Raw genomic sequence first — 26,167 nt, 5'->3', positions numbered from 1 at the left:
AAAGGTGTTTATATCAGTTTGTAAAGGTGTATATATCAGTGTTTTTAAGGTGTATATATCAGGTGTTGATATCAGTGTGTATAAGGTTTTTATATCAGTGTGTTAAGGCGTTTCTATCAGTGTGTGTAAGGTGTTTATATCGGTGTGTATAAGGTGTTTATATCAGTGTGTTTGAGTTGTTCATATCAATGTGTATAAGTGGTTTTTATCTGTGTGCATAAGGTTTTTATATCAGTGTGTTACGGTGTTTATATCAGTGTGTATAAGGTGTTTATATCTGTATGTTAACGTGTTTATATCAGTGTGTATGAGTTGTTCATATCAATGTGTATAAGTGGTTTTTATCTGTGTGCATAAGGTTTTTATATCAGTGTGTTACGGTGTTTATATCAGTGTGTATAAGGTGTTTATATCAGTGTGTATAAGGTGTTTATATCAGTATGTTAACGTGTTTATATCAGTGTGTTTGAGTTGTTTATATCAATGTGTTTAAGTGGTTTTTATCAGTGTGTATAAGGTGTTTATATCAGTGTGTTACGGTGTTTATATCAGTGTGTTAAGGTGTTTATATCAGTGTGTTACAGTGTTTATATCCGTGTGTATAAGGTATTGATATCAGTGTGTAAAGGTGTTTATATCAGTATGTATAAAGTGTTCTATGAGTTGAAAAGGTGTTTTTAACAGTGTCTCACGGTGTTTACATCAGTGTGTTAAGGCGTTTATGTAAGTGTGTATAAGGTGTTTCTATCAGTGTGTACAAGGTGTTTATATCAGTGTGTTTAAGGTGTTTATATCAGGTCTTAGGGTGTTTTTATCAGTGTGTATAAGGTGTTTATTTCAGTGAGTTAGTGTGTTTACATCAGTGTGTATATGGTGTTTATATCAGTGTGTTAAGGTGGTTACATCAGTGTGTTACAGTTTTATATCAGTACGTTATGGTATTTATATCAGTGTGTAGAAGGTGTTTATATCAGTGTGTTAAAGTGTTTATATCAGTGTGTATAAAGTGTTTCTATCACTGTGTATAACGTGTTTCTATCAGTGTCTCATGTTTATATCAGTTTCGAAAAGATGTTTATATCGGTGTGTCTAAGGTATTTATATCAGTGTGTGTAAAGTATTTTCATCAGTGTGTTACGGTGTTTATATCAGTGTGTATAAGGTGTTTATATCAGTGTGTTCAGGTGTTTATATCAGTGTGTATAAGGTGTTTATATCAGTATGTTAACGTGTTTATATCAGTGTGTTTGAGTTGTTTATTTCAATGTGTATAAGGTGTTTCTATCAGTGTGTTAAGGTGTTTACATCAGTGTGTATATGGTGTTTACATCAGTGTGTTACAGTTTTATATCAGTGTGTATAAGATATTTATTTCAGTGTGTATCAGGTGTTTATATCAGTGTCTTACAGTGTTTAAATGACTGTATAATGTATTTATATCAGTGTGTTCAGGTGATCATATGAGCGTATATAAGGTGGTTATATCAGTGTGTATATGGTGTTACTATCAGTGTGTTTTGGTGTTTATATCAGTGTGTTAAGGTATTTATACCAGTGTGTTACAGTGTTTATATCAGTGTGTATAAGGTATTTATATCAGGTCTTTGGGCGTTTTTATCAGTGTGTATAAGGTGTTTATTTCAGTGTGTTAAGGTGGTTATATCAGTGTGTATAAGGTGTTTATATCAGTGTGTATGAGGTGTTTATATCAATGCATATAAGGTGTTTCTATCAGTGTGTTAAGGTGTTTATATCAGTGTGTATAAGTTGTTTATATCATTGTGTAGAAGGTGTTTATATCAGTGTGTTAAGGTGTTTATATCAGTGTGTATAAGGTGTTTATATCCGTGTGTATAAGTTATTTATTTCAGTGTGTAAAAGATGTTTATATCAGTTTGTTAAGGTGTATATCTCAGTGTTTTTAAGGTGTATATATCAGGTGTTGATATCAGTGTGTGTAAGGTGCTTATATCAGTGTGTATAAGGTGTTTATATCAGTATGTTAACGTGTTTATATCAGTGTGTTTGAGTTGTTTATATCAATGTGTATAAGTGGTTTTTATCAGTGTGTATAAGGTGTTTATATCAGTGTGTATAAGGTGTTTATATCTGTATGTTAACATGTTTATATCAGTGTGTATGAGTTGTTCATATCAATGTGTATAAGTGGTTTTTATCAGTGTGCATAAGGTTTTTATATCAGTGTGTTACGGTGTTTATATCAGTGTGTATAAGGTGTTTATATCAGTGTGTTAACGTGTTTATATCAGTGTGTTTGAGTTGTTTATATCAGTGTCTCATGTTTATATCAGTTTGGAAAAGATGTTTATATCGGTGTGTATAAGGTATTTATATCAGTGTGTTACAGTATTTACATATGTGTGTATAAGGTGTTTATATCAGTGTGTTACGGTGTTTACATCAGTTTGTTGAGGTGTTTATATCAGTGTGTTACAGTGTTTATATCAGTGTGTATGAGGTGTTTATATCGGTGTGTATAAGGTGTTTATATCAGCGTGTATAAGGTATTTATATCAGTGTGTTACAGTATTTACATATGTGTGTATAAGGTGTTTATATCAGTGTGTATAAGGTATTTATATCAGTGTGTTACAGTATTTACATATGTGTGTATAAGGTGTTTATATCAGTGTGTTACGGTGTTTACATCAGTTTGTTGAGGTGTTTATATCAGTGTGTTACAGTGTTTATATCAGTGTGTATGAGGTGTTTATATCGGTGTGTATAAGGTGTTTATATCAGCGTGTATAAGGAATTTATGTCAGTGTGTATAAGGTGTTTATATCAGTGTGTATAAGGAATTTATATCAGTGTGTATCAGGTGTTTGTATCAGTGTGTTAAGGTGTTTATATCAGTTTGTTAAGGTGTTTATATCAGTTTGTTAATGTGTTTATGTAAGTGGTTGTAAGGTATTTACTTCAGTGTGTATAAGGTATTTATATCAGCATGTATCAGATGTTTATATCAGTGTGTTACGGTGTTTATATCAGTTTGTTCAGGTGTTTATATCAGTTTGTTAATGTGTTTATATAAGTGGTTGTAAGGTATTTACTTCAGTGTGTATAAGGTATTTATATCAGCATGTATCAGATGTTTATATCAGTATGTTACGGTGTTTATATCAGTTTGTTCAGGTGTTTATATCAGTTTGTTCAGGTGTTTATATCAGTTTGTTAATGTGTTTATATAAGTGGTTGTAAGGTATTTACTTCAGTGTGTATAAGGTATTTATATCAGCATGTATCAGATGTTTATATCAGTGTGTTACGGTGTTTATATCAGTGTGTTACGGTGTTTATATCAGTTTGTTCAGGTGTTTATATCAGTTTGTTAATGTGTTTATATAAGTGGTTGTAAGGTATTTACTTCAGTGTGTATAAGGTATTTATATCAGCATGTATCAGATGTTTATATCAGTGTGTTACAGTGTTTATATCCATGTGTATAAGGTATTTATATCAGTGTGTAAAAGTTGTTTATATCAGTTTGTTAAGGTGTATATATCAGTATGCATAATGTATTGATATCAGCGTGTATCAGATGTTTATATCAGTGTGTTACGGTGTATATATCAGTTTGTTAAGGTGTTTATATCAGTGTGTATAAGGTATTTATTTCAGTGTGTAAAAGACGTTTATGTCAGTTTGTTAAGGTGTATATATCAGTGTGCGTAAGGTATTTATATCAGTGTATTTAAGGTGTTTATATCAGTGTGTATAAGGTATTTATATCAGTGTGTTCAGGTGTTCATATGAGCGTGTACAAGGTATTTATGTCAGTGTCTCAGGTGTTTCTATCAGTGTGTATAAGGTGTTTATATCAGTGTGTATAAGGTGTTTATATCAGTGTGTATAAGGTTTTTATATCAGTTTGTTAAGGTGTATATATCAGTGTGCGTAAGGTATTTATATCAGTGTGTATAAGGTGTTTATATCAGTTTGTTGAGGTGTTTATATCAGATTGCATAAGGTATTTATATCAGTGTATTTAAGGTGTTTATATCAGTGTGTATAAGGTATTTATATCAGTGTGTTCAGGTGTTCATATGAGCGTGTACAAGGTATTTATGTCAGTGTCTCAGGTGTTTCTATCAGTGTGTATAAGGTGTTTATATCAGTGTGTATAAGGTGTTTATATCAGTGTGTATAAGGTTTTTATATCAGTGTGTTAAGGCGTTTCTATCAGTGTGTGTAAGGTGTTTATATCGGTGTGTATAAGGTGTTTATATCAGCGTGTATAAGGTATTTATGTCAGTGTGCATAAGGTATTTATATCAGTGTGTTCAGGTGTTTATATCAGTATGTTAACGTGTTTATATCAGTGTGTTTGAGTTGTTTATATCAATGTGTATAAGTGGTTTTTATCAGTGTGTATAAGGTGTTTATATCAGTGTGTTACGGTGTTTATATCAGTGTGTTAAGGTGTTTATATCAGTGTGTTACAGTGTTTATATCCGTGTGTATAAGGTATTGATATCAGTGTGTAAAGGTGTTTATATCAGTCTGTATAAAGTGTTCTATTAGTTGAAAAGGTGTTTTTAACAGTGTCTCACGGTGTTTATGTAAGTGTGTATGAGGTGTTTCTATCAGTGTGTACAAGGTGTTTATATCAGTGTGTTTAAGGTGGTTGCATCAGTGTGTATATGTTGTTTACATCAGTGTGTTACAGTTTTATATCAGTGCGTTAAGGTATTTATATCAGTGTGTATGAGGTGTTTATATCAATGTGTATAAGGTGTTTCTATCAGTGTGTTAAGGTGTTTACATCAGTGTGTATAAGGTGTTTATATCAATGTGTATAAGGTGTTTCTATCAGTGTGTTGAGGTGTTTATATCAGTGTGTAAAAGGTGTTTATATCAGTTTGTCAAGGTGTATATATCAGTGTTTTTAAGGTGTATATATCAGGTGTTGATATCAGTGTGTATAAGGTATTTATATCAGTGTGTTAAGGCGTTTCTATCAGTGTGTTAAGGCGTTTCTATCAGTGTGTGTAAGGTGTTTATATCGGTGTGTATAAGGTGTTTATATCAGCGTGTATAAGGTATTTATGTCAGTGTGTAAAAGGAATTTATATCAGTTTGTATCAGGTGTTTGTATCAGTGTGTTAAGGTGTTTATATCAGTGTGTATGGTGTGTTTATATCAACGTGTACAAGTGGTTTTTATCAGTGTGTATAAGTGTTTATATCAGTGTGTTACAGTGTTTATATCAGTGTGTATAAGGTATTTATATCAGTGTGTATATGGTATTTATATCTATGTGTTCAGGTGTTTATATCAGTATGTTAAAGTGTTTATATCAGTGTGTATAAAGTTTTTCGATCACTGTGTATAACGTGTTTCTGTCAGTGTCTCATGTTTATATCAGTTTTAAAAGATGTTTATATCGGTGTGTCTAAGGTATTTATGTCAGTCTGTATAAGGTGTTTATATCAGTGTGTAAAAGGAATTTATATCAGTTTGTATCAGGTGTTTGTATCAGTGTGTTAAGGTGTTTATATAAGTGTTTGTAAGGTATTTACTTCAGTGTGTATAAGGTGTTTATATCAGCGTGTATCAGATGTTTATATCAGTGTGTTACGGTGTATATATCAGTGTGTTAAGGTGTTTATATCAGTGTGTATGATGTGTTTATATCAACGTGTACAAGTGGTTTTTATCAGTGTGTATAAGGTGTTTATATCAGTGTGTATAAGTGTTTATATCAGTGTGTTACAGTGTTTATATCAGTGTGTATAAGGTATTTATATCAGTATGTAATGTATTTACATCAGTGTGTATAAGGTGTTTATATCAGTGTGTTACGGTGTTTATATCAGTTTGTTGAGGTGTTTATATCAGTGTGCATTAGGTGTTTATATCAGTGTGCTACAGTGTTTATATCAGTGTGTATAAGGTATTTATCAGTGTGTATGAGGTGTTTATATCAATGTGTATAACTGGTTTTTATCAGTGTGTATAAGGTGTTTATATCGGTGTGTATAAGGTGTTTATATCAGTGTGTTACGGTGTTTATATCAGTTTGTTGAGGTGTTTATATCAGTGTGCATTAGGTGTTTATATCAGTGTGCTACAGTGTTTATATCAGTGTGTATAAGGTATTTATCAGTGTGTATGAGGTGTTTATATCAATGTGTATAACTGGTTTTTATCAGTGTGTATAAGGTGTTTATATCGGTGTGTATAAGGTGTTTATATCAGCGTGTATAAGGAATTTATGTCAGTGTGTATAAGGTGTTTATATCAGTGCGTATAAGGAATTTATATCAGTGTGTATCAGGTGTTTGTATCAGTGTGTTAAGGTGTTTATATCAGTGTATTAATGTGTTTATATAAGTGTTTGTAAGGTATTTACTTCAGTGTGTATAAGGTGTTTATATCAGCGTGTATCAGATGTTTATATCAGTGTGTTACGGTGTATATATCAGTTTGTTAAGGTGTTTATATCAGTGTGTATAAGGTATTTATTTCAGTGTGTAAAAGATGTTTATGTCAGTTTGTTAAGGTGTATATATCAGTGTGCATAAGGTATTTATATCAGTGTATTTAAGGTGTTCATATCAGTGTGTATAAGGTGTTTATATCAGTTTGTTAAGGTGTTTATATCAGAGTGTTCAGGTGTTCATATGAGCGTGTACAAAGTATTTATGTCAGTGTCTCTGGTGTTTATATCAGTGTGTATAAGGAGTTTATATCAGTGTGTTAAGGTGTTTATATCAGTGTGTTGCAGTGTTTATATCCGTGTGTATCAGGTATTGATATCAGTGTGTAAAGGTGATTATATCAGTATGTATAAAGTGTTTCTATGAGTTGAAAAGGTGTTTTTAACAGTGTCCCACGGTGTTTACATCAGTGTGTTAAGGTGTTTATGTAAGTGTGTATAAGGTGTTTCTATCAGTGTGTTTCAGGTGTTTATATCGGTGTGTATAAGGTGTTTCTATCAGTGTGTAAAGGTGTTACATCAGTGTGTATAAGGTGTTCATATCAGTGTGTTACAGTGTTTATATCAGTCTGTATAAGGTGTTTACATCAGTGTGTATAAGTGGTTTTTATCTGTGTGTATAAGGTGTTTATATCAGTGTGCTATGTTGTTTATATCAGTGTGTACAAGGTGTTTATATCAGTGTGTTACAGTGTTTATATCAGTGTGTATAAGATATTTATTTCAGTGTGTATCAGGTGTTTATATCAGTGTGTTACGGTGTTTCTATCAGTGTATATACGTTGTTTCTATCAGTGTGTATAAGGTGTTTATATCAGTGTGTTAAGGTATTTATATCAGTGTGTATAAGGCATTTATATCTGTGTGTTTGGGTGTTTATATCAGTGTGTTAAGGTGTTTGTATCAATGTTTATAAGGTGTTTATATCAGTGTGTATCAGATGTTTATATCAGTGTGTTAAGGTTTTTATATCAGTGTGTATCAGATGTTTATATCAGTGTGTTAAGCTGTTTATATTAGTGTATATAAGGTGTTTATATCAGTGTGTTAAGGTGTTTATATCAGTGTGTATAAGGTGTTTATATCAGTGTTTTACAGTGCTTATATCAGTGTGTATAAGGCATTTACATCTGTGTGTTCGGGTGTTTATATCAGTGTGTTAAGCTGTTTATATTAGTGTGTATAAGGTGTTTATATCAGTGTGTTAAGGTGTTTATATCAGTGTGTATAAGGTGTTTATATCAGTGTTTTACAGTGCTTATATCATTGTGTATAAGGTGTTTATATCAGTGTGTTAGGGTGTTTATAACAGTGTGTAAAGGAGTTTATATCAGTGTGTATAAGATGTTTATGTAAGTTTGTTACAGTGTTTATTTCAGTGTGTATAAAGTGTTTATATCAGTGTGTTAAGGTGTTTATATCAGTGTGTTAAGGTGTTTATATCAGTGTGTTAAGGTGTTTTTATCAGTGTGTATGACGTGTTTATATCAATGTGTATAAGTGTTTTTTATCAGTGTGTATAAGGTGTTTATATCAGTGTATATACGGTGTTTCTATCAGTGTGTGTACGGCGTTTCTTTCAGTGTGTATCAGGTGTTTATATCAGTGTGTTAAGGTGTTTATATCAGTGTGTAGAAGGCATTTGTATCTGTGTGTTTGGTTGTTTATATCAGTGTGTTAAGGTGTTTGTATCAATGTTTATAAGGTGTTTATATCAGTGTGTTACAGTGTTTATATCAGTTTTTATAAGGTAGTTATATCAGTGTGTTAAGGTGTTTGCATCAGTGTGTTCAGTTGTTTATATAAGTGTGTGTAAGTTATTTACATCAGTGTGCATAAGGTGCTTATATCAGTGTATTACAGTGTTGATATTCGGGTGTATAAGGTATGTATATCAGTGTGTCTAAGGTGTTTATATCGGTGTGTTCGGGTGTTTATATCAGTGTGTTAAGGTGTTTAAATCAATGTGTAAAAGGTGTTTTTATTAGTGTGTAAAGGTGTTTATATTGTTGTGTATAAGGTGTTTATATCAGTGTGTTAAGGTGTTTAAATCAATGTGTAAAAGGTGTTTTTATTAGTGTGTAAAGGTGTTTATATTGTTGTGTATAAGGTGTTTATATCAGTGTGTATGAGGTGTTTATATCAATGTGTATAAGTGGTTTTTATCCGTGTGTACAAGGTGTTTATATCAGTGTGTTACAGTGTTTATATCTGTGTGTACAAGGTGTTTATATCAGTGTGTTGCAGTGCTTATATCAGTGTATATAAGGTATTTATATCAGTGTGTCAGGGTGTTTATATCACTGTGTTAAGGTGTTTATATCAATGTGTAACAGGTGTTTTTATCAGTGTGTTCAGGTGTTTATATCAGTGTGTGTATGGTGATTATATCTGTGTGTTAGGGTGTTTATATCAGTGTGTATAAGGTAGTTATATCAGTGTGTTTTGGTGTTTATATCAGTGTGTTTTGGTGTTTATATCAGTCTGTTAAGGTGTTTATATCAGTGCTTTACAGTGTTTATATCAGTGTGTTAAGGTGTTTATATCAATGTGTATAAGTGGTTTTTATCAGTGTGTATAAGGTGTTTATATCAGTGTGTATGAGGTGTTTATATCAGTGTGTATAAGATGTTTATGTAAGTTTGTTACAGTGTTTATTTCAGTGTGTATAAAGTGTTTATATCAGTGTGTTAAGGTTTTTATATCAGTGTGTATAAGATGTTTATATCAGTGTGTTAAGCTGTTTATTTTCATGGTGTATAAGGTGTTTATATCAGTGTGTTAATGTGTTTATATCAGTGTGTTAAGGTGTTTATACCAGTGTGTATGACGTGTTTATATCAATGTGTATAAGTGCTTTTTATCAGTGTGTTACGGTGTTTATCAGTGTATATACGGTGTTTATATCAGTGTGTATAAGGTGTTTATATCAGTGTTTTCCAGTGTTTATATCAGTGTGTATAAGGCATTTATATCTGTGTGTTTGGGTGTTTATATCAGTGTGTTAAGGTGTTTGTATCAATGTTTATAATGTGTTTATATCAGTGAGTTACAGTGTTTATATCAGTGTGTTAAGGTGTTTATATCAGTGTGTATAAGATAGTTATATCAGTGTGTTATGGTGTTTGCATCAGTGTGTTAAGTTGTTTATATAAGTGTGTGTAAGTTATTTACATCAGTGTGCATAAGGTGCTTACATCAGTGTGTTACAGTGTTGATATTCGGGTGTATAATGTATGAAAATCAGTGTGTCTAAGGTGTTTATATCAGTGTGTTAAGGTGTTTAAATCAATGTGTAAAAGGTGTTTTTATCAGTGTGTAAAGGTGTTTATATCAGTGTGTATAAAGTGTTTATATCAGTGTGTATAAGGTGTTTATATCAGTGTGTTACGGTGTTTATATTGTTGTGTATAAGGTGTTTATATCAGTGTGTTGCAGTGCTTATATCAGTGTATATAAGGTATTTATATCAGTGTGTCAGGTTGTTTATATCACTGTGTTAAGCTGTTTATATCAATGTGCAACAGGTGTTTTTATCAGTGTGTTCAGGTGTTTATATCAGTGTGTGTATGGTGATTATATCTGTGTGTTAGGGTGTTTATATCAGTGTGTATAAGGTAGTTATATCAGTGTGTTTTGGTGTTTATATCAGTCTGTTAAGTGTTTATATCAGTGCTTTACAGTGTTTATATCAGTGTGTATAAGGTAGTTATATCAGTGTGTTTTGGTGTTTATATCAGTGTGTTAAGGTGTTTATATCAGTGTGTTAAGGTGGTTATATCAGTGTGTATAAGGTTTTATATCAGTGTGTTAAGGTTTCTTTATCAGTGTGTATATGATTTTTATATCAGTGTGTTGAGCTGTTTTTATTCGTGTGTATAAGGTGTTTATATCAGTGTGTTAATGTGTTTATATCAATGTGTATAAGTGGTTTTTATCAGTGTGTATAAGGTGTTTATATCAGTGTTTTCCAGTGCTGATATCAGTGTGTATAATGCATTTATATCAATGTGTATAAGGTGCTTATATCAGTGTGTATAAGGTGTTTACATCAGTGTGTATGAGGTGTTTATATCAATGTGAATAAGGTGTTTTTCTCAGTGTGTATGAGATGTTTATATCAGTGTGTATGAGGTGTTTATATCAATGTGTATAAGGTGTTTCTATCAGTGTGTATAAGGTGTTTATATTCGTGTGTTACAGTGTTTATATCAGTGTGTATAAGGTATTTATATCAGTATGTATAAAGTGTTTATACCAGTGTGTGAAGGTGTTTATATTAATGTGTCTCAGGTGTTTATATCAGTGTGTTACAGTGTTTATATCAGTGTGTATGAAGTGTTTATATCAGTGTGTATAAGGTGTTTATATCAGTGTGTATTAGGTGTTTGTACCAGTTTGTTCAGGTGTTTATACCAGTGTGCATAAGGCATTGATATCAGTGTGGATAAGCTGTTTATATCAGTTTGTTAAGTTGTTTATATCATTGTGCATAAGGTATTGATATCAATGTGTACAAGGTGTTTATATCAGTGTGTTAAGGTGTTTATATCAGTGTGTATAAGGTATTAATATCAGTGTGTTAAGGTGTTTCGATCAGTGTGTTAAGGTGTTTTCATCAGTGTGTATGAGTTGTTTATATCAATGTGTATAAGGTGTTTCCATCAGTGTGTATAATGTGTTTTTATCAGTGTGTTAAGGTGTTTTCTCGGTGTGTATAAGGTGCTTATATCAGTGTGTTAAGGTGTTTATATCTGTGTGTATGAGGTGTTTTATCAATGTGTATAACTGTTTTTTATCAGTGTGTTTAATGTGTTTATATCAGTGTGTAAAGGTGTTATATCAGTGTGTATAAGGTGTTCATATCGGTGTGTTGCAGTGTTTATATCAGTGTGTATAAGGTGTTTACATCAGTGTGTTAAGGTGTTTATATCAGTCTGTTGAGATGTTTACATCAGTGTGTATGAGGTGTTTATATCAATGCGTATAAGTGGTTTTTATCTGTGTGTCTAAGGTGTTTATATCAGTGTGCTATGTTGTTTATATCAGTGTGTACAAGGTGTTTATTTCAGTGTGTTAGTGTTTATATCAGTGTGTATAAGATATTTATATCAGTGTGTATCAGGTGTTTATATCAGTGTGTTAAGGTGTTTATATCAGTGTGTTACGGTGTTTCTATCAGTGTATATACATTGTTTCTATCAGTGTGTATAAGGTGTTTATATCAGTGTGTTAAGGTATTTATATCAGTGTGTATAAGGTGTTTATATCAGTGTTTTCCAGTGTTTATATCAGTGTGTATAAGGCATTTATATCTGTGTGTTTGGGTGTTTATATCAGTGTGTTAAGATGTTTGTATCAATGTTTATAAGGTGTTTATATCAGTGTGTTACAGTGTTTATATCAGTGTGTATAAGGTAGTTATATCAGTGTGTTAAGGTGTTTATATCAGTGTGTATAAGGTAGTTATATCAGTGTGTTATGGTGTTTGCATCAGTGTGTTCAGTTGTTTATATAAGTGTGTGTAAGTTATTTACATCAGTGTGCATAAGGTGCTTACATCAGTGTGTTACAGTGTTGATATTCGGGTGAATAAGGTATGTATATCAGTGTGTTTAAGGTGTTTATATCGGTGTGTTCGGGTGTTTATATCAGTGTGTTAAGGTGTTTAAATCAATGTGTAAAAGGTGTTTTTATCAGTGTGTTACGGTGTTTATATTATTGTGTATAAGGTGTTTATATTAGTGTGTTAAGGTGTTTATATCAGTGTGTATGAGGTGTTTATATCAATGTGTATAAGTGGTTCTTATCCGTGTGTATAAGGTGTTTATATCAGTGTGTTACAGTGTTTATATCCGTGTGTATAAGGTGTTTATATCAGTGTGTTGCAGTGCTTATATCAGTGTATATAAGGTATTTATATCAGTGTGGCAGGGTGTTTATATCACTGTGTTAAGGTGTTTATATCAATGTGTAACAGGTGTTTGTATCAGTGTGTTCAGGTGTTTATATCAGTGTGTGTATGGTGATTATATCTGTGTGTTAGGGTGTTTATATCAGTGTGTATAAGGTGTTTATATCAGTGTGTTTTGGTGTTTATATCAGTCTGCTAAGGTGTTTATATCAGTGTGTTAAGGTGTTTATATCAGTCTGCTAAGGTGTTTATATCAGTGTGTTAAGGCATTTATATCTGTGTGTTTGGGTGTTTATATCAGTGTGTTAAGGTGTTTATTTTCATGTGTATAAGGTGTTTATATCAGTGTGTTAATGTGTTTATATCAGTGTGTTAAGGTGTTTATATCAGTGTGTTAAGGTGTTTATATCAGTGTGTTAAGGTGTTTATATCAGTGTGTTAAGGTGTTTGTATCAATGTTTATAAGGTGTTTTTATCAGTGTGTTACAGTGTTTATATCAGTGTGGAAAAGGTAGTTATATCAGTGTGTTATGGTGTTTATATCAGTGTGTAAAGATGTTTATATCAGTGTGTTTTGGTGTTTATATCAGTCTGTTAAGGTGTTTCTATCAGTGTGTATTAGGTATTTATATCAGTGCCTTCGATGTTTATATCAGTGTGTATAAGGTGTTTATATCAGTGTGTTAAGGTTTCTTTATCAGTGTGTATAAGATATTTATATCAGTGTGTTAAGCTGTTTTTATTCGTGTGTTTCAGTTGTTTATATCAGTGTGTTAATGTGTTTATATCAATGTGTATAAGTGGTTTTTATCAGTGTGTATAAGGTGTTTATATCAGTGTTTTCCAGTGCTGATATCAGTGTGTATAATGCATTTATATCAGTGTGTATAAGGTGTTTATATCAGTGTGTGTAAGGTGTTTATATCAGTGTTTTTAGGTGTTTATATCAGTGTGTTAAGGTGTTTATATCAGTGTGTATGAGGTGTTTATATCAATGTGTATAAGGTGTTTCTATCAGTGTGTTTAAGGTGTTTATATCAGTGTGTTAATGTGCTTATATCAGTGTGTATAAGGTGTTTATATCAGTGTGTTACAATGATTATATCAGTGTGTATAAGGTATTTATATCAGTATGTATAAAGTGTTTATACCATTTTGTGAAGGTGTTTATATTAGTGTGTCTCAGGTGTTTATATCAGTGTGTTACAGTGTTTATATCAATGTGTATAAGGTGTTTATATCAGTGTGTACAAGGTGTTTATATCAATGTGTATAAGGTGTTTATATCAGTGTGTACAAGGTGTTTATATCAGTATGTTAAGGTGTTTATATCAGTGTGTATAAGGTATTAATATCAGTGTGTTAAGGTGTTTCAATCAGTGTGTTAAGGTGTTTTCATCAGTGTTAATGAGTTGTTTATATCAATGTGTATAAGGTTTTTCTATCAGTGTGTATAATGTGTTTATATCAGTGTGTTAAGGTGTTTTCTAGGTGTGTATAAGGTGTTTATATCAGTGTGTTAAGGTGTTTATATCTGTCTGTATGAGGTGTTTATATCAATGTGTATAACTGGTTTTTATCAGTGTGTTAAGGTGTTTACATCAGTTTGTTAAGGTGTTTATATCAGTGTGCATAAGGTGTTTATATCAGTGTTTTCCAGTGCTGATATCAGTGCGTATAATGCATTTATATCATTGTGTATAAGGTGTTTATATCAGTGTGTGTAAGGTGTTTATATCAGTGTTTTTAGGTGTTTATATCAGTGTGTTAAGGTGTTTATATCAGTGTGTATGAGGTGTTTATATCAGTGTGTTACAATGATTATATCAGTGTGTATAAGGTATTTATATCAGTATGTATAAAGTGTTTATACCATTTTGTGAAGGTGTTTATATTAGTGTGTCTCAGGTGTTTATATCAGTGTGTTACAGTGTTTATATCAATGTGTATAAGGTGTTTATATCAGTGTGTACAAGGTGTTTATATCAGTGTGTTAAGGTGTTTATATCAGTGTGTATAAGGTATTAATATCAGTGTGTTAAGGTGTTTTCATCAGTGTTAATGAGTTGTTTATATCAATGTGTATAAGGTTTTTCTATCAGTGTGTATAATGTGTTTATATCAGTGTGTTAAGGTGTTTTCTAGGTGTGTATAAGGTGTTTATATCAGTGTGTTAAGGTGTTTATATCTGTCTGTATGAGGTGTTTATATCAATGTGTATAACTGGTTTTTATCAGTGTGTTAAGGTGTTTACATCAGTTTGTTGAGGTGTTTATATCAGTGTGCATAAGGTGTTTATATCAGTGTTTTCCAGTGCTGATATCAGTGTGTATAATGCATTTATATCATTGTGTATCAGGTGTTTATACCAGTGTCTATAAGGTGTTTATATCAGTGTGTATAAGGTGTTTATGTCAGTGTTTTAAGGTGTTTATATCAGTGTGTATAAGGTGTTTATATCAGTGTTTTCCAGTGTTTATATCAGTGTGTATAAGGCATTTATATCTGTGTGTTTGGGTGTTTATATCAGTGTGTTAAGGTGTTTGTATCAATGTTTATAAGGTGTTTATATCAGTGTGTATAATGTGTTTTTATCAGTGTGTTAAGGTTTTTATATCAGTGTGTATCAGATGTTTATATCAGTGTGTTAAGCTGTTTATATTCGTGTGTTAAGGTGTTTATATCAGTGTGTATAAGGTGTTTATATCAGTGTTTTAAGGTGTTTATACCAGTGTGTATAAGGTGTTTATATCAGTGTGTTACAGTGTTTATATCAGTGTGTATAAGATGTTTATATCAGTGTGTTAAGCTGTTTATTTTCATGTGTATGAGGTGTTTATATCAGTGTGTTAATGTGTTTATATCAGTGTGTTAAGGTGTTTATATCAGTGTTTTAAGGTGTTTATATCAGTGTGTTTGGGTGTTTATATCAGTGTGTTAAGGTGTTTGTATCAATGTTTATCAGGTGTTTTTATCAGTGTGTTATGGTGTTTATATCAGTGTGTAAAGATGTTTGTATCAGTGTGTTAAGCTGTTTTTATTCGTGTGTATAAGGTGTTTATATCAGTGTGTATCAGATGTTTATATCAGTGTGTTAATGTGTTTATATCAATGTGTATAAGTGGTTTTTATCAGTGTGTATATAGTGTTTATATCAGTTTGTTAAGTTGTTTATATCATTGTGCATAAGGTATTTATATCAGTGTGTACAAGGTGTTTATATCAGTGTGTTAATGTGCTTATATCAGTGTGTATAAGGTGTTTATATCAGTGTGTTACAGTGTTTATATCAGTGTGTATAAGGTATTTATATCAGTATGTATAAAGTGTTTATACCAGTGTGTGAAGGTGTTTATATTAGTGTGTCTCAGGTGTTTATATCAGTGCGTTACAGTGTTTATATCAATGTGTATAAGGTGTTTATATCAATGTGTATAAGGTGTTTTTCGCAGTGTGTATGAGGTGTTTATATCAGTGTGTATGAGGTGTTTATATCAATGTGTATAAGGTGTTTCTATCAGTGTGTTTAAGGTGTTTATATCAGTGTGTTAATGTGCTTATATCAGTGTGTATAAGGTGTTTATATCAGTTTGTTAAGTTGTTTATATCATTGTGCATAAGGTATTTATATCAGTGTGTACAAGGTGTTTATATCAGTGTGTTAATGTGCTTATATCAGTGTGTATAAGGTGTTTATATCAGTGTGTTACAGTGTTTATATCAGTGTGTATAAGGTATTTATATCAGTATGTATAAAGTGTTTATACCAGTGTGTGAAGATGTTTATATTAGTGTGTCTCAGGTGTTTATATCAGTGCGTTACAGTGTTTATATCAGTGTGTATGAAGTGTTTATATCAGCGTGTATAAGGTGTTTATTTCAGCGTGTATAAGGTGTTTATATCAGCGTGTATGAGGTGTTTCTATCAGCGTGTATCTGTTGTTTATATCAGTGTGTTAAGGTGTTTATATCAGTGTGTTTAAGGTGTTTGTTCAGGTGTTTATATCAGTGTGCATAAGGTATTGATATCAGTGTGGATAAGCTGTTTATATCAGTTTGTTAAGTTGCTTATATCATTGTGCATAAGGTATTTATATCAGTGTGTACAAGGTTTTTATATCAGTGTGTTAAGGTGTTTATATCTGTGTGTATAAGGTATTAATATCAGTGTGTTAAGGTGTTTCGATCAGTGTGTTAAGGTGTTTTCATCAGTGTGTATAATGTGTTTATATCAGTGTGTTAAGGTGTTTTCCAGGTATGTACAAGGTGTTTATATCAGTGTGTTAAGGTGTTTATATCTGTGTGTATAAGGTATTAATATCAGTGTGTTAAGGTGTTTCGATCAGTGTGTTAAGGTGTTTTCATCAGTGTGTATAATGTGTTTATATCAGTGTGTTAAGGTGTTTTCTAGGTGTGTATAAGGTGTTTATATCAGTGTATTAAGGTGTTTATATCTGTGTGTATGAGGTGTTTATATCGATGTGTATAACTGGTTTATATCAGTGTGTTTAATGTGTTTATATCAGTGTGTATCAGGTGTTTATATCAGTGTCTATAAGCTGTTTATATCAGTGTGTATAAGGTGTTTATATCAGTGTTTTAAGGTGTTTATATCAGTGTGTTAAGGTGTTTATATCAGTGTATAAGGTGTTTATATCAGTGTTTTCCAGTGTTTATATCAGTGTGTATAAGGCATTTGTATCTGTGTGTTTGGGTGTTTATATCAGTGTGTTAAGGTGTTTGTATCAATGTTTATAAGGTGTTTTTATCAGTGTGTGACAGTGTTTATATCAGTGTGTATAAGGTAGTTATATCAGTGTGTTATGGTGTTTATATCAGTGTGTAAAGATGTTTATATCAGTGTGTTTTGCTGTTTATATCAGTCTGTTGAGGTGTTTATATCAGTGTGTATTAGGTATTTATATCAGTGCCTTCGGTGTTTATATCAGTGTGTTAAGGTGTTTATATCAGTGTTTATAAAGTGTTCACATCAGTGTGTTAAGGTTTCTTTATCAGTGTGTATAAGGTGTTTATATCAGTGTGTTAATGTGTTTATATCAATGTGTATAAGTGGTTTTTATCAGTGTGTATAAGGTGTTTATATCAGTGTTTTCCAGTGCTGATATCAGTGTGTATAATGCATTTATCTCATTGTGTATCAGGTGTTCATATCAGTGTGTATAAGGTGTTTATATCAGTGTGTATAAGGTGCTTATATCAGTGTTTTTAGGTGTTTATATCAGTGTGTTAAGGTGTTTACATCAGTGTGTATGAGGTGTTTATATCAATGTGTATAAGGTGTTTCTATCAGTGTGTTGAAGGTGTTTATATCAGTGTGTTAATGTGCTTATATCAGTGTGTATAAGGTGTTTATATCAGTGTGTTACAGTGTTTACATCAGTGTGTATCAGGTGTTTATATCAGTGTGTATTAGGTGTTTGTACCAGTTTGTTCAGGTGTTTATATCAGTGTGCATAAGGTATTGATATCAGTGTGCATGAGATGTTTGTATCAGTTTGTTCAGGTGTTTATATCAGTGTGCATAAGTTATTGATATCAATGTGGATAAGCTGTTTATATCAGTTCGTTAAGTTATTTATATCATTGTGCATATAGTATTTATATCAGTGTGTACAAGGTGTTTATATCAGTGTGTTACAGTGTTGATATCAGTGTGTATAAGATATTTATATCAGTGTGTTCGGGTGTTTATATCTGTTTGTTAAGGTGTTTATATCAATGTGTATAAGGTGTTTGTATCAGTGTGTATGTTGTGTTTATATCAATGTGTATTAGTGGTTTTTACCTGTGTGTTTAAAGGGTTTATATCAGTGTGTTACAGTGTTTATTTCAGTGTGTATGAGGTGTTTATATCAGTGTATTACAGTGTTTATTTCAGCGTGTATAAGGTATTTATATCAGTGTGTTATGGTGTTTGCGTCAGTGTGTTATGTTGTTTATGTAAGTGTGTGTAAGGTATTTATATCAGTGTGTATAAGGTGTTTATATCAGTGTATTACAGTGTTTATTTCAGTGTGTATAAGGTGTTTATATCAGTGTGTATAAAGTGTTTATATCAGTGTGTATAAGGTGTTTATATCAGTGTGTATAAAGTGTTTATATCAGCGTGTATAAGGTGTTTATATCAGTGTTTTCCAGTGCTGATATCAGTGTGTATAATGCATTTATATCATTGTGTATCAGGTGTTTATACCAGTGTCTATAAGGTGTTTATATCAGTGTGTATAAGGTGTTTATGTCAGTGTTTTAAGGTGTTTATATCAGTGTGTATAAGGTGTTTATATCAGTGTTTTCCAGTGTTTATATCAGTGTGTATAAGGCATTTATATCTGTGTGTTTGGGTGTTTATATCAGTGTGTTGAGGTGTTTGTATCAATGTTTATAAGGTGTTTATATCAGTGTGTATAAGGTGTTTATATCAGTGTTTTAAGGTGTTTATACCAGTGTGTATAAGGTGTTTATATCAGTGTGTTACAGTGTTTATATCAGTGTGTATAAGATGTTTATATCAGTGTGTTAAGCTGTTTATTTTCATGTGTATGAGGTGTTTATATCAGTGTGTTAATGTGTTTATATCAGTGTGTTAAGGTGTTTATATCAGTGTTTTAAGGTGTTTATACCAGTGTGTATAAGATGTTTATATCAGTGTGTTTGGGTGTTTATATCAGTGTGTTAAGGTGTTTGTATCAATGTTTATAAGGTGTTTTTATCAGTGTGTTATGGTGTTTATATCAGTGTGTAAAGATGTTTGTATCAGTGTGTTAAGCTGTTTTTATTCGTGTGTATAAGGTGTTTATATCAGTGTGTTAATGTGTTTATATCAATGTGTATAAGTGGTTTTTATCAGTGTGTATAAGGCATTTATATCTGTGTGTTTGGGTGTTTATATCAGTGTGTTGAGGTGTTTGTATCAATGTTTATAAGGTGTTTATATCAGTGTGTTACAGTGTTTATATCTGTGTTAAGGTTTTTATATCAGTGTGTATCAGATGTTTATATCAGTGTGTTAAGCTGTTTATATTAGTGTGTTTAGGTGTTTATATCAGTGTGTATAAGGTGTTTATATCAGTGTTTTAAGGTGTTTATACCAGTGTGTATAAGGTGTTTATATCAGTGTGTTACAGTGTTTATATCAGTGTGTATAAGATGTTTATATCAGTGTATTAAGCTGTGTATGAGGTGTTTATATCAGTGTGTTAATGTGTTTATATCAGTGTGTTAAGGTGTTTATATCAGTGTTTTAAGGTGTTTATACCAGTGTGTATAAGATGTTTATATCAGTGTGTTTGGGTGTTTATATCAGTGTGTTAAGGTGTTTGTATCAATGTTTATAAGGTGTTTTTATCAGTGTGTTATGGTGTTTATATCAGTGTGTAAAGATGTTTGTATCAGTGTGTTAAGCTGTTTTTATTCGTGTGTATAAGGTGTTTATATCAGTGTGTTAATGTGTTTATATCAATGTGTATAAGTGGTTTTTATCAGTGTGTATAAGGTGTTTATATCAGTTTGTTAAGTTGTTTATATCATTGTGCATAAGGTATTTATATCAGTGTGTACAAGGTGTTTATATCAGTGTGTTAATGTGCTTATATCAGTGTGTAGAAGGTGTTTATATCAGTGTGTTACAGTGTTTATATCAGTGTGTATAAGGTATTTATATCAGTATGTATAAAGTGTTTATACCAGTGTGTGAAGGTGTTTATATTAGTGTGTCTCAGGTGTTTATATCAGTGCGTTACAGTGTTTATATCAATGTGTATAAGGTGTTTATATCAATGTGTATAAGGTGTTTTTCGCAGTGTGTATGAGGTGTTTATATCAGTGTGTATGAGGTGTTTATATCAATGTGTATAAGGTGTTTCTATCAGTGTGTTTAAGGTGTTTATATCAGTGTGTTAATGTGCTTATATCAGTGTGTATAAGGTGTTTATATCAGTTTGTTAAGTTGTTTATATCATTGTGCATAAGGTATTTATATCAGTGTGTACAAGGTGTTTATATCAGTGTGTTAATGTGCTTATATCAGTGTGTATAAGGTGTTTATATCAGTGTGTTACAGTGTTTATATCAGTGTGTATAAGGTATTTATATCAGTATGTATAAAGTGTTTATACCAGTGTGTGAAGGTGTTTATATTAGTGTGTCTCAGGTGTTTATATCAGTGCGTTACAGTGTTTATATCAGTGTGTATGAAGTGTTTATATCAGCGTGTATAAGGTGTTTATTTCAGCGTGTATAAGGTGTTTATATCAGCGTGTATGAGGTGTTTCTATCAGCGTGTATCTGTTGTTTATATCAGTGTGTTAAGGTGTTTATATCAGTGTGTTTAAGGTGTTTGTTCAGGTGTTTATATCAGTGTGCATAAGGTATTGATATCAGTGTGGATAAGCTGTTTATATCAGTTTGTTAAGTTGCTTATATCATTGTGCATAAGGTATTTATATCAGTGTGTACAAGGTTTTTATATCAGTGTGTTAAGGTGTTTATATCTGTGTGTATAAGGTATTAATATCAGTGTGTTAAGGTGTTTCGATCAGTGTGTTAAGGTGTTTTCATCAGTGTGTATAATGTGTTTATATCAGTGTGTTAAGGTGTTTTCCAGGTGTGTACAAGGTGTTTATATCAGTGTGTTAAGGTGTTTATATCTGTGTGTATAAGGTATTAATATCAGTGTGTTAAGGTGTTTCGATCAGTGTGTTAAGGTGTTTTCATCAGTGTGTATAATGTGTTTATATCAGTGTGTTAAGGTGTTTTCTAGGTGTGTATAAGGTGTTTATATCAGTGTATTAAGGTGTTTATATCTGTGTGTATGAGGTGTTTATATCGATGTGTATAACTGGTTTTTATCAGTGTGTTTAATGTGTTTATATCAGTGTGTATCAGGTGTTTATATCAGTGTCTATAAGCTGTTTATATCAGTGTGTATAAGGTGTTTATATCAGAGTATAAGGTGTTTATATCAGTGTTTTCCAGTGTTTATATCAGTGTGTATAAGGCATTTGTATCTGTGTGTTTGGGTGTTTATATCAGTGTGTTAAGGTGTTTGTATCAATGTTTATAAGGTGTTTTTATCAGTGTGTGACAGTGTTTATATCAGTGTGTATAAGGTAGTTATATCAGTGTGTTATGGTGTTTATATCAGTGTGTAAAGATGTTTATATCAGTGTGTTTTGCTGTTTATATCAGTCTGTTGAGGTGTTTATATCAGTGTGTATTAGGTATTTATATCAGTGCCTTCGGTGTTTATATCAGTGTGTTAAGGTGTTTATATCAGTGTTTATAAAGTGTTTACATCAGTGTGTTAAGGTTTCTTTATCAGTGTGTATAAGATATTTATATCAGTGTGTTAAGCTGTTTTTATTCGTGTGTATAAGGTGTTTATATCAGTGTGTATAAGATGTTTATATCAGTGTGTTAAGCTGTTTATTTTCATGTGTATGAGGTGTTTATATCAGTGTGTTAATGTGTTTATATCAGTGTGTTAAGGTGTTTATATCAGTGTTTTAAGGTGTTTATATCAGTGTGTTTGGGTGTTTATATCAGTGTGTTAAGGTGTTTGTATCAATGTTTATCAGGTGTTTTTATCAGTGTGTTATGGTGTTTATATCAGTGTGTAAAGATGTTTGTATCAGTGTGTTAAGCTGTTTTTATTCGTGTGTATAAGGTGTTTATATCAGTGTGTATCAGATGTTTATATCAGTGTGTTAATGTGTTTATATCAATGTGTATAAGTGGTTTTTATCAGTGTGTATATAGTGTTTATATCAGTTTGTTAAGTTGTTTATATCATTGTGCATAAGGTATTTATATCAGTGTGTACAAGGTGTTTATATCAGTGTGTTAATGTGCTTATATCAGTGTGTATAAGGTGTTTATATCAGTGTGTTACAGTGTTTATATCAGTGTGTATAAGGTATTTATATCAGTATGTATAAAGTGTTTATACCAGTGTGTGAAGGTGTTTATATTAGTGTGTCTCAGGTGTTTATATCAGTGCGTTACAGTGTTTATATCAATGTGTATAAGGTGTTTATATCAATGTGTATAAGGTGTTTTTCGCAGTGTGTATGAGGTGTTTATATCAGTGTGTATGAGGTGTTTATATCAATGTGTATAAGGTGTTTCTATCAGTGTGTTTAAGGTGTTTATATCAGTGTGTTAATGTGCTTATATCAGTGTGTATAAGGTGTTTATATCAGTTTGTTAAGTTGTTTATATCATTGTGCATAAGGTATTTATATCAGTGTGTACAAGGTGTTTATATCAGTGTGTTAATGTGCTTATATCAGTGTGTATAAGGTGTTTATATCAGTGTGTTACAGTGTTTATATCAGTGTGTATAAGGTATTTATATCAGTATGTATAAAGTGTTTATACCAGTGTGTCAAGATGTTTATATTAGTGTGTCTCAGGTGTTTATATCAGTGCGTTACAGTGTTTATATCAGTGTGTATGAAGTGTTTATATCAGCGTGTATAAGGTGTTTATTTCAGCGTGTATAAGGTGTTTATATCAGCGTGTATGAGGTGTTTCTATCAGCGTGTATCTGTTGTTTATATCAGTGTGTTAAGGTGTTTATATCAGTGTGTTTAAGGTGTTTGTTCAGGTGTTTATATCAGTGTGCATAAGGTATTGATATCAGTGTGGATAAGCTGTTTATATCAGTTTGTTAAGTTGCTTATATCATTGTGCATAAGGTATTTATATCAGTGTGTACAAGGTTTTTATATCAGTGTGTTAAGGTGTTTATATCTGTGTGTATAAGGTATTAATATCAGTGTGTTAAGGTGTTTCGATCAGTGTGTTAAGGTGTTTTCATCAGTGTGTATAATGTGTTTATATCAGTGTGTTAAGGTGTTTTCCAGGTATGTACAAGGTGTTTATATCAGTGTGTTAAGGTGTTTATATCTGTGTGTATAAGGTATTAATATCAGTGTGTTAAGGTGTTTCGATCAGTGTGTTAAGGTGTTTTCATCAGTGTGTATAATGTGTTTATATCAGTGTGTTAAGGTGTTTTCCAGGTATGTACAAGGTGTTTATATCAGTGTGTTAAGGTGTTTATATCTGTGTGTATAAGGTATTAATATCAGTGTGTTAAGGTGTTTCGATCAGTGTGTTAAGGTGTTTTCATCAGTGTGTATAATGTGTTTATATCAGTGTGTTAAGGTGTTTTCTAGGTGTGTATAAGGTGTTTATATCAGTGTATTAAGGTGTTTATATCTGTGTGTATGAGGTGTTTATATCGATGTGTATAACTGGTTTTTATCAGTGTGTTTAATGTGTTTATATCAGTGTGTATCAGGTGTTTATATCAGTGTCTATAAGCTGTTTATATCAGTGTGTATAAGGTGTTTATATCAGTGTTTTAAGGTGTTTATATCAGTGTGTTAAGGTGTTTATATCAGTGTATAAGGTGTTTATATCAGTGTTTTCCAGTGTTTATATCAGTGTGTATAAGGCATTTGTATCTGTGTGTTTGGGTGTTTATATCAGTGTGTTAAGGTGTTTGTATCAATGTTTATAAGGTGTTTTTATCAGTGTGTGACAGTGTTTATATCAGTGTGTATAAGGTAGTTATATCAGTGTGTTATGGTGTTTATATCAGTGTGTAAAGATGTTTATATCAGTGTGTTTTGCTGTTTATATCAGTCTGTTGAGGTGTTTATATCAGTGTGTATTAGGTATTTATATCAGTGCCTTCGGTGTTTATATCAGTGTGTTAAGGTGTTTATATCAGTGTTTATAAAGTGTTCACATCAGTGTGTTAAGGTTTCTTTATCAGTGTGTATAAGGTGTTTATATCAGTGTGTTAATGTGTTTATATCAATGTGTATAAGTGGTTTTTATCAGTGTGTATAAGGTGTTTATATCAGTGTTTTCCAGTGCTGATATCAGTGTGTATAATGCATTTATCTCATTGTGTATCAGGTGTTCATATCAGTGTGTATAAGGTGTTTATATCAGTGTGTATAAGGTGCTTATATCAGTGTTTTTAGGTGTTTATATCAGTGTGTTAAGGTGTTTACATCAGTGTGTATGAGGTGTTTATATCAATGTGTATAAGGTGTTTCTATCAGTGTGTTGAAGGTGTTTATATCAGTGTGTTAATGTGCTTATATCAGTGTGTATAAGGTGTTTATATCAGTGTGTTACAGTGTTTACATCAGTGTGTATCAGGTGTTTATATCAGTGTGTATTAGGTGTTTGTACCAGTTTGTTCAGGTGTTTATATCAGTGTGCATAAGGTATTGATATCAGTGTGCATGAGATGTTTGTATCAGTTTGTTCAGGTGTTTATATCAGTGTGCATAAGTTATTGATATCAATGTGGATAAGCTGTTTATATCAGTTCATTAAGTTATTTATATCATTGTGCATATAGTATTTATATCAGTGTGTACAAGGTGTTTATATCAGTGTGTTACAGTGTTGATATCAGTGTGTATAAGATATTTATATCAGTGTGTTCGGGTGTTTATATCTGTTTGTTAAGGTGTTTATATCAATGTGTATAAGGTGTTTGTATCAGTGTGTATGTTGTGTTTATATCAATGTGTATTAGTGGTTTTTACCTGTGTGTTTAAAGGGTTTATATCAGTGTGTTACAGTGTTTATTTCAGTGTGTATGAGGTGTTTATATCAGTGTATTACAGTGTTTATTTCAGCGTGTATAAGGTATTTATATCAGTGTGTTATGGTGTTTGCGTCAGTGTGTTATGTTGTTTATGTAAGTGTGTGTAAGGTATTTATATCAGTGTGTATAAGGTGTTTATATCAGTGTATTACAGTGTTTATTTCAGTGTGTATAAGGTGTTTATATCAGTGTGTATAAAGTGTTTATATCAGTGTGTATAAGGTGTTTATATCAGTGTGTATAAAGTGTTTATATCAGCGTGTATAAGGTGTTTATATCAGTGTTTTCCAGTGCTGATATCAGTGTGTATAATGCATTTATATCATTGTGTATCAGGTGTTTATACCAGTGTCTATAAGGTGTTTATATCAGTGTGTATAAGGTGTTTATGTCAGTGTTTTAAGGTGTTTATATCAGTGTGTATAAGGTGTTTATATCAGTGTTTTCCAGTGTTTATATCAGTGTGTATAAGGCATTTATATCTGTGTGTTTGGGTGTTTATATCAGTGTGTTGAGGTGTTTGTATCAATGTTTATAAGGTGTTTATATCAGTGTGTTACAGTGTTTATATCTGTGTTAAGGTTTTTATATCAGTGTGTATCAGATGTTTATATCAGTGTGTTAAGCTGTTTATATTAGTGTGTTTAGGTGTTTATATCAGTGTGTATAAGGTGTTTATATCAGTGTTTTAAGGTGTTTATACCAGTGTGTATAAGGTGTTTATATCAGTGTGTTACAGTGTTTATATCAGTGTGTATAAGATGTTTATATCAGTGTGTTAAGCTGTTTATTTTCATGTGTATGAGGTGTTTATATCAGTGTGTTAATGTGTTTATATCAGTGTGTTAAGGTGTTTATATCAGTGTTTTAAGGTGTTTATACCAGTGTGTATAAGATGTTTATATCAGTGTGTTTGGGTGTTTATATCAGTGTGTTAAGGTGTTTGTATCAATGTTTATAAGGTGTTTTTATCAGTGTGTTATGGTGTTTATATCAGTGTGTAAAGATGTTTGTATCAGTGTGTTAAGCTGTTTTTATTCGTGTGTATAAGGTGTTTATATCAGTGTGTTAATGTGTTTATATCAATGTGTATAAGTGGTTTTTATCAGTGTGTATAAGGTGTTTATATCAGTTT

The sequence above is a fragment of the Heptranchias perlo genome, chromosome 22 (genome assembly GCF_035084215.1).
Source record: "Heptranchias perlo isolate sHepPer1 chromosome 22, sHepPer1.hap1, whole genome shotgun sequence".
NCBI lineage: Eukaryota > Metazoa > Chordata > Chondrichthyes > Hexanchiformes > Hexanchidae > Heptranchias > Heptranchias perlo.
The sequence above is the reverse complement of the archived record's forward strand: the minus strand, read 5'-3'. Positions refer to the sequence as shown.